Raw genomic sequence first — 9,484 nt, 5'->3', positions numbered from 1 at the left:
TTTTAATCTGCTATTCAAAAGTCAAGATACATATAGAGAAAGGGGATACCAGATACCTTGTAGATCTGGTGAGAATTGCTTAAGGGCTTGTGGGGGCTAATTTTATATTATTCTAGTTTGTCAAGTAATAGTAAAGTTATTGCACACAACATGCCTGGAGACAGCCATGGCTCCAAACTTAACAAAATGGATAGTGCTTGTCTTGCAGAATGGGAGACTGAGCTTAAATTCAGTTCAAGCCTCTAGAAAAACAAATTCAAAGTGTTAGTTTTTCCTGATACAGACAAGCTGTTTTAGAAACAATCCTGAAACTTACGTCACCTGTAGTCACGCCTTAAAAAAACAGCACATAAAGAAGCTGGTCACATGTCCAAGAGGGTTTTTTTGTTGACTTGATGGCTTCCCAGTTGGCATGGGTGACTCCTACGAAGCAGGAAGAGAAGACTTGTGACTGAGGACGGAGTGGGAACTGGGGTTTCCCCTGTTTAGATTACCCTAAACTGCTGCAAATACCATGTGATGCTGAGAGTTTCCTTTAACACTATGATCAGAAACTATAAGAATTAATGTGTCTTTTCAGGGTTGTGACTACACACCAATTAACTGGTATACTGCATTATTTCAGTACAAAGCCAGGGCAGTTTAAGTAGCCCAGGTAAAAGTTTTAAATTAATACTTTAAACTAGTAACTTGGTGTAAGAACGTTTTTCTTCATTCTGTAGGACAATGCTGCAAAAGTTTACTGTTACACCCAGATGAGCCAATCTGGGCGCACCTCTTGGTATCTTCCTGTCTTTGTCTTGCTGTAACAACCAGATGAGATAGGCCGCTGATGGAAGTTTTCTCAGAAAGCTCCTATCTTAATAGTGCTAAGCTTATAGTTGTGTAAACGAGATGTTTGAAGATCATTCTGTAGCACTGTACTTACCAGTAAGCACGACAAATCACACCCTTATTTTGGCACATCTACAGTGGTGCTCTAGGGTTTACAGTCAGTGGAGAGAAATCAGCGCTACCTGATTTAGGGGCTTGGTGGTTTTTGGCGTGTTTTAGTTGTGTTCCTATCTGATGATTAGATATTTTCACAACACTGGCTGCTTTCTCGCTACAGAAGATGTCTAGATGACTAGTTCAGACAATATTATCTGTGCTTGGTCAGAGGAATGGTACCTTAGGGGTTTGTATGTGTTCTGTTTAAACCAAAGCTCGGAAGGTGTGAGAGAACTTCTCCCTCTCTGGGGAATAAACTTCCTCACATTTGCCCTGTGGTAAGTATATGTGCATAGACAGTTGCTGCAATATAACTGGTATGTCAGAAGTGTGCTCACAACCAGGCTTACCTTGTGGTAGCTTACTCTTGGGCTTACGCTTTAAGAATTTGTCTGTGTAGTTCTCACATAATTGTCTACACAAATAGTTCTTTAGCGCCAGGCTCTTGCCAGTGGTGCCCAGAGACAGGGCAAGAGGCAATGGGCACAAACTGAAACCCAGGACGTTCCTTCTGAACATTGGGAAACAGTTTTTCACTGTGAGGGTGACCAAGCACTGGCACAGGTGGCTCAGAGAGGTTGTGGAGTCTCCGTGGAGATTTTCAAAAGTCATCTGGACATGGTCCTGGGCAACCAGCTCTGGGTGGCCCTGCTTGAGCTGGGGGGGTTGGACCAGATGACCTCCAGAGGTCCCTTCCCACCTCAGCCATTCTGTGATTCTTCTAAAAAAAAGGGAGCATGGTTTCTGGTTAGTAGACATGCTATGAATGTGAATTAGCATTTCTTATGAGCTGGACTATGTAGGAAGGAAATGTAGAGTAATCTGAATTCACATCTCCTATACCATCTCCTACATGGATAGTCCCAATGGGGAGTAGAGCCTGGATTAATCTAGGAGCCTGTAAACTTAGACTTTTTGTCTATCCGTATGACAAAGGTGTCTGAAGGAGCAAACTTATCCCTGTAAAATCTGAGCTGTTCTCAAAGTGAGTCTTCCTTCTCTTCCATTCCCTTGTCTTTAAAAGGAATCTGGGGTCACCAGGTTTCTAAACTGGGCGTACCCATTAAGTAATTGGAGTGAGTGAGATAAGACAAGTTTGGCCTTCAAGTATCTTTGCTTTTGGTTTTAGTAGTTTCTCATACCATGTACTTGTTGGTTATTTTATGTATTAATCTAGTTGCAGCTTGGAGCATGTAAGCTAGATGTCCGATATAGTATAAATTGTTCTTTCCCACACACCCCGTTAGGCCTGTTTGGGTGGTGTATGTAGAGTTGTTAATGCACACTAAGTGCATACTTTAACTTACATCATACTGACTTGTGCAGAAGACCTCTAAGTGAGGTAAGCTAATCAGGAACAATACCCTTTTACTTCATAATGAATAAATAATTCAGGAGCAATCATTATTCTTTACATTCAAACGCCATCATCATCTGTCATAACTTTTGTGTGTAGACAAAATCTGACGAGCCTTGTCTTCAGGAGCAACTTGGGAAAATTCAGAGGAATCAAAGCTCTGTAGCAAATGCACATAAATTAAGGATTAAGTTACGGACCACTATGGTTCTAAAAGTGTGCATCTGCACAAGAGATTAACGTGTATAAAAGCATTAGCTTAACCTCTGAATTTGATTCCTAATTTTTCTCCATGTCTCTGAGTAGACAAGTCCTAAGCATCTGTCCAACAAAACCAGATGATCATAACACAAATGGTAATCCAGTATGTATTTAGCCTCAGAGTCTGTTTCTGTCCATTAATGCTTTAAACCCAAGTTTTCCAAGTACAGAAGCTTTGGGACTCTGCTCAGTTTTCCATTGCTGCCAAGTTCATACCCCACGAACAGGAAATAAAACTGTCTTTCTCAGAGATAAGGTATTCTAACAGCCCCCGAAACAGGGGGTTAGGCAGAACTGGTTGATGAGGGCACCTGATTTAAGGCTGACTTTGTCGTGAAGCTCCTAACCTTACATTCCAGGTCCCACAGCTGCTCCCCTCCCTTGCACAAAAAGCTGGGAAGTCTCGGGACGGTCCCCAACAAAGTGTATGGTTTATGTAGTTACATAAAACCCCCAAACCTGGTATCATAATTAGCCTGTGATGTTTCAGCCTGGCCATTAAATGCTGATGTATGTAATGACAGAAAGTATGGCTTTATCGTGCCATCAAACAAACGAAGAAATTCATACTAACTTTATTTAAACATAGTTTAAGTGGACAACCCAAATATTTAAAATAACTTTAGAAGTAACATTCCAGCTTACATACTTATCTATCTGCTTAATGCTGACAACACACAAACAATTCATTTCTTCCACAAAAGAAAGCTTTTGAGCTAAATGATGAATGTGCAGAAGTCAGGATGAAGTGTTTGTGTGTGTGTGTGTTTGTGCGTAAGTTGAATTGGCAGGGTGTTTGTTTCCCTTTTCCTAAACAGGGCAATTGTAGCTCTTAGCCAAGGAGCCGCAATGTATTTTGAAAAAATGAAACCTTTAAACACATCCCTGTCCGTAGAGGCTGACCAAACTGCCTTCAAAATATTAGCCTGTTCTGATCGAAAACATTTCGGCAAACAATGTGCCTGGGCCAGTGTCTATGGCACTGGGATAACTGGGGCCTTTCTTTCCTAATCCAATTATCGATAAAAGCTGCTGTGGCAGTGAGACATAGGGATCAGCTAGAGCTGAGTCACTAGGAAAGCTAGTAGCTGTATCCGGGGACAGGTTTTTAGCAGGAGAGGAAGAATGGGGTGCTAAGATGGCTCCAGGGATCTCCCCTCCATACCCCACGCTAGCAGCTTCTGTTGCAGAGTGTGCATGCACAGCGTCCCGCTCCTGTGCTGACATCCAGCCCTCTCTTCTCATCGCAGCTGCAGGCAGCCATAGTCCTGAGCTCATCTACCAGTCCCCATCTACACACATCCCTGCTCAGAAGTTACTCTGGAATAACTACACTTAAGTGTGTGCCTGTGTTCGTGCATGTGTGTGTGTACCCTTATGTTCTGCAGTAAGCATAAGCTGTTCCAGCCTAACTTAAACAAGAACGATGCTCTGGAGTAAGAAGTTCTGTGCTCTGGGACTTATTCAGGACTAGCCAGTGCGTTTTGAATGCCTGTCGTACCCTCATCTACATCAACTGTCACGTCTAAACAAGCCCTTAGAAGATAATTACAAACTTTCATTGGGACGCATCCACTTAAGCAAAGTTAGCTTAAACTTGTTCTATTTTCTTAACAGGCAAGAACATTTTGATCCACTGTTTAGAACAAGCCTTACTCAATAGAAGTTAGGTCTTTGCATACGTCAGTAGTTAATGGGCAGGTGGACGCATGCCAGGGTGATTAGGATCATAGAATCATAGAATCATAGAATCATACAGGTTGGAAAAGACCTCTAAGATCATCGTGTCCAACCGTCAACCCAACACACCATGCCCACTACACCATGTCCCTAAGGGCCTCATCTACACGTCTTTTAAATACCTCCAGGGATGGTGACTCCACCACTTCCCTGGGCAGCCTGTTCCAAGGCCTGACCACTCTTTCAGTAAAGAAATTTCTCCTGATGTCCAATCTAAACCTCCCTTGGTGCAACTTGAGGCCATTTCCTCTCGTCCTATCGCTTGTTACTTGGCAGAAGAGACCAACAGCCACCTCGCTAGAACCTCCTTTCAGGTAGTTGTAGAGCGCGATGAGGTCTCCCCTCAGCCTCCTCTTCTCCAGGCTAAACAACCCCAGTTCCCTCAGCCGCTCCTCATAAGACTTGTGCTCCAGGCCCTGCACCAGCTTCGTTGCCCTCCTCTGGACACGCTCCAGCACCTCCATGTCCTTCTTGTAGTGAGGGGCCCAAAACTGAACACAGGATTCGAGGTGTGGCCTCACCAGTGCCAAATACAGGGGCACGATCACCTCCCTGCTCCTGCTGGCCACACTATTTCTGATACAGGCCAGGATGCCATTGGCCTTCTTGGCCACCTGGGCACACTGCTGGCTCATGTTCAGCCGGCTGTCAACCAGCACCCCCAGGTCCTTTTCCTCTGGGCAGCTTTCCAGCCACTCTTCCCCAAGCCTGTAGCGTTGCCTGGGGTTGTTGTGGCCCAAGTGCAGGACCCGGCACTTGGCCTTGTTGAACCTCATACAGTTGGCCTCGGCCCATCGATCCAGCCTGTCCAGGTCCCTCTGCAGAGCCTTCCTACCCTCCAGCAGATCAACACTCCCGCCCAACTTGGTGTCGTCTGCAAACTTACTGAGGGAGCACTCGATCCCGTCGTCCAGATCATTGATAAAGATATTGAACAAGACCGGCCCCAGTACTGAGCCCTGGGGAACACCGCTCGTGACCGGCCGCCAACTGCATTTAACTCCGTTCACCCCAACTCTCTGGGCTGGGCCGTCCAGCCAGTTTTTTACCCAGCGAAGAGTGCACCTGTCTAGGCCGTGAGCCGCCAGCTTCTCTAGGAGAATGCTGTGGGAGACAGTGTCAAAGGCCTTACTGAAGTCCAAGTAGACCACATCCACTGCCTTTCCCTCATCCACTAGGCGGGTCACCTGGTCATAGAAGGAGATCAGGTTGGTCAAGCAGGACCTGCCTTCCATGAACCTGTGCTGGCTGGGCCTGATCCCCTGGTTGTCCCGGACATGGCTCGTGAGCACCCTCAAAACCAACCGCTCCATGATCTTCCCCGGCACCGAGGTCAAGCTGACCGGTCTGTAGTTCCCCGGATCCTCCCTCCGGCCCTTCTTGTAGATGGGAGTCACATTGGCGAGCCTCCAGTTGTCCGGGACCTCCCCAGTTAACCAGGACTGCTGGTAAATGGTTTTCCTGCCATGCTGAGAGCCAGGAATATGGACCTTTCCAGCTGTTTTAGAAAGGAGCTCCTGGCTAGTTAAACCTCTGGCGTGTAAGGTGAGGAGTTTCATGTCAACAGCAGGATCAGAGGAGAGGGTGGAATTAAGGTCTCCCAAGTATCCCGAAATCAAGCTAGTATCAGTGCTCATCATTTTATGGGTGTCTGCACAGAGGTTTCATCACCAGTTCTTGTCTTGTTACTCCTGCTAGTTCAACTTTGCTTCTGGTAGCAACAGTGGGAGCCCTAATGCAGATATGGCTCCAAGGGACCAGTGTTTCCTCAAGGCCTCCACTTTCCCAGGGTTTGCCTGTGAACTGCGATGCTTGAAATGCTGAGGATTGCCAGCTTCTTGTCCAGCAAGTGCTCACAGTGGTGGGAAATAAGCGTGAGGCAGATGAGACCAAGGCTTCCAGTGGAGGGATCATAAACTAGAACAGTCCAGCAAAAACATTGATACATGGATTTTCTCATCTCTCGCTAGTATCCACAGTTCAAACAACCTGATAAGAAATGCCAGCTTTTCTCTGTTTGCAGTGAGTCAAAATAAAAATCATTTAAACAATTGCTCTCTATATTTTAATTCTGAACTTACAGAGGTGACCACTTCTCTGGTTGTTTAACTAACAATTTTGACATTTAAAAATAACACATGGCTCACATACTACATCATCTGTTAGCACATGCAAAATAAGGCACTTTGTTAGTCCAGGGCCAAACTGGGGATTTCTGAGGAAAACTAGGCTGGTTCTGAAAATGCAGGTTTTTCAAGCGATAGTTCAGTCTGATCTAGCATTCTTTCACATCTTTACTTTCTGTACAACAAATGTTTCTGTAGAACAAATGGAGCAATTAGAAGATGTGTAAGTGTCCTTACTAGATGAGGGAACAAACTAAGCTCTCTGCAGTAATGCCAGGTCTATGAAGAGGTTATAAGCTTTGGGAGTAAGTTTTAAAAACAATTTGAACTATATTTTAATACGGAAACCTTATTTATAGGCAGAGCACTTCTGAGCCACAGCTGTTGGTGAGATGGTGTTTTCTCAAGGAAATAACTCATTTCTCCTTTACTGAAAGAGAACAGTAGTAACTCTCACCAAGCCACTGTCCAACTCAGGTTGAGGCTGGGACTGGGACAGGGACTGGAAAAGAAGTTGAGCCCAAGTTCTCCATTCCTGGAAAAGATGTAGGATTTTAGCCAAAATTAACAAGTACAAGAGATTTGGAGGTAAGTGTTCCCAGAGTCTCCAACAAGCAGCTTTTAACTTTCTCTGGCTTTTTGGTATTATAAATATTTGCAGTCCCCTGTGAAGGTTCTCCTCTGAAGACCTAGAGCATCTAACAAGAACGGTCAGGTCAGCCAAGGCAGTCCCTTTTTATTGAAGGGGCAAAACTGCACATGAAATTCCATGACCCTTGAGCTTGTGGGACCCAAGTTTCTTTTTTTCTCAAAAAATGCATATTTTCATTTTTGCCTTCCTCCTGATGCTTGAATGATCAGATGTGGAGATGCTGTCAGTGTTCCTGGGATTCACCTTGGGAAGCCGAGCCTTTGTTACTAAATATTTGGAATCGGACCTAAAATTATTCTCTCACTGGGGACTCATAACACAATCTGCTGCCTTGAAAATTCTTACACGAAACAGCTTGTGGGACTGGGATGGCTGGGAAGCGGAGAAAGTAATACGGCACTCTGGGCCAGAGGGAGCAAGGCAGAGCAAAAGCTAAAGCCCCACTGGGAAATTCATTAACCGCAGCTCCTACAGCTGCTGTAACTTCCTGTTCTGTCACTGTCTGGAGTTTTTCCTCAAGTCCCATTCCCTGAAGACAATTCCAGTGTCATGGTCAGGACTCTGAGGTTTCTCACCTGCCGAGGTGCTGCGTCCTCGCCTCCTCTCCCTGCCGGGGGTGATGGGTCTGACCCCGGGGGGGGGCCAGGAACTGAACCGCATGGGCAATGCGAGAGCTCCCCATCTGTCGTGTCATTCTCACGTGGGGAAAAGGGAAGTTACGAACCATCTTCTTCGTGCTTTTGCTTCTCTCCCAGTCCACACCGGGAAGTTTCAAGTGCCCACAACGAAACGGGAGAGATAGTTACCATTTGCAGGCTGGGCCATGCACGGGGCTGATTTTTCTAGGCCAACCTTCTAGGCTGGAGAAGTTGCCCCTTGAGCCGTTGTGCCGCATTGTCCGCGTACAGCCCTATGAAAGCATCTCTAGCCCCGGAAAAATAAAACACAAGGCCATAGGCAGAGAGCACATATCCTAACACCCATTTCACCTGGCAGAAAAAGAGAGTGTGAGAATATGTGTGGGTGAACAGGGGTGTACATAGATGGTTAGGGCTCTCGGGCCCCTCGGGCAGAGCGGTGCCTGCAGGTAGCTCCAGTGCCCCCATGGGCAGTCGTTTTCTGTCAAGCGCCTTTGACTTCTCCCCAGGGAAGGAGCCAGTTGCACATGCAGCTTTTCCAACAGAAAGGCACCACACATGGGAGAACCTCACCCCTTAAAAAGGCCAAAGCAATGCATCCGTTGCTGAAACATGCAAGAGACAAGCCCTTCCCGGCCTCGCCAGTACCCTGGTCACTGAACGGCATGTCATGCCCACCGGTGCTATCATCCTTGTGCAGCGGTACCCTCGAGGAATGGCTCCAGATCAAGTTAAGCCGTTCCACATGGCACCCGTGGTAGAACTGCTTACTTTTCAAGGATCAAGGTTGTTAGGCCAGATCTGTCACTTGAAGCCATCCAAGCAGGCTCCCATTAAAAGTAGTGGGACTCACCGGGAGGTGGAGGCTTCCTCTGTTGAAACAGCCACTGCTTGTGTGCCAACAGCAGCAGAATAAACCCAAAGGATTTCTCTTTTACTCTATAAATAGCCGTCTTCTCATTAGATGGCCTGGCAGCAGTCTGTACTAGATAAATTGTTGACTTTCCACCTGGTGTGCCGTGAAAGGGTCCTACTGTGCCGTTCTGTCGTACGGCTTCGCCTGTCCTGTGCCAGTGCTCAAGTGCCTGGCTCTCGGTAACCCAGCTGTGAGTTCAGGCTGCAGCTCCCCAGGCCGAGCAGAAGAGCTGGAGAAGGACAACTGAGATGCAAAGAGGAGGAAGGCATAAAGGCTTGCAGGAGACACTCCTCAAACAACGCTGTGTAGCGGTACTGTGTTTCCAGTCATTAAATCACTGCCGGCTGTGCCTCTGAGCGCTCCACTGGATTGTTCAGGCTACAAATTCCTGGTAAAAATTATTATTTGGATCTCACACATTACTAAAAAAAATGGTTTGCATGTCATCTTAACTACTCGATCATCTCACTTCTTTGCAAATCCTTGCTGCATGAGAACCTCTGCCTTCTTCCCTAGATAGTCATGCTGTGTTAGACTGAACCACAGATTTTCATCCTGGTCTAAATCTTTGAGTTTGCAGTTTACCTCACTTGGACATTTCATTTAACTCCTAAATCTGCTTCACATGTCAGATCTGTAGATGTCTAAGCAGTGAGTGCGCTTGCAAAGAGCAGTGGTTATTAGCAAACGCACACACAAGGCAGACTGGCATTTGAAAACAAAGCTAAAACACAGAGAAACAGAATTTTATAGCTGTCTACCATGCATGAAAAGCAGATCCAGCACACGAAAATAGCCCCCTAG

This window comes from Calonectris borealis, chromosome 2 (assembly GCF_964195595.1).
Source record: "Calonectris borealis chromosome 2, bCalBor7.hap1.2, whole genome shotgun sequence".
Lineage (NCBI taxonomy): Eukaryota > Metazoa > Chordata > Aves > Procellariiformes > Procellariidae > Calonectris > Calonectris borealis.
The sequence above is the reverse complement of the archived record's forward strand: the minus strand, read 5'-3'. Positions refer to the sequence as shown.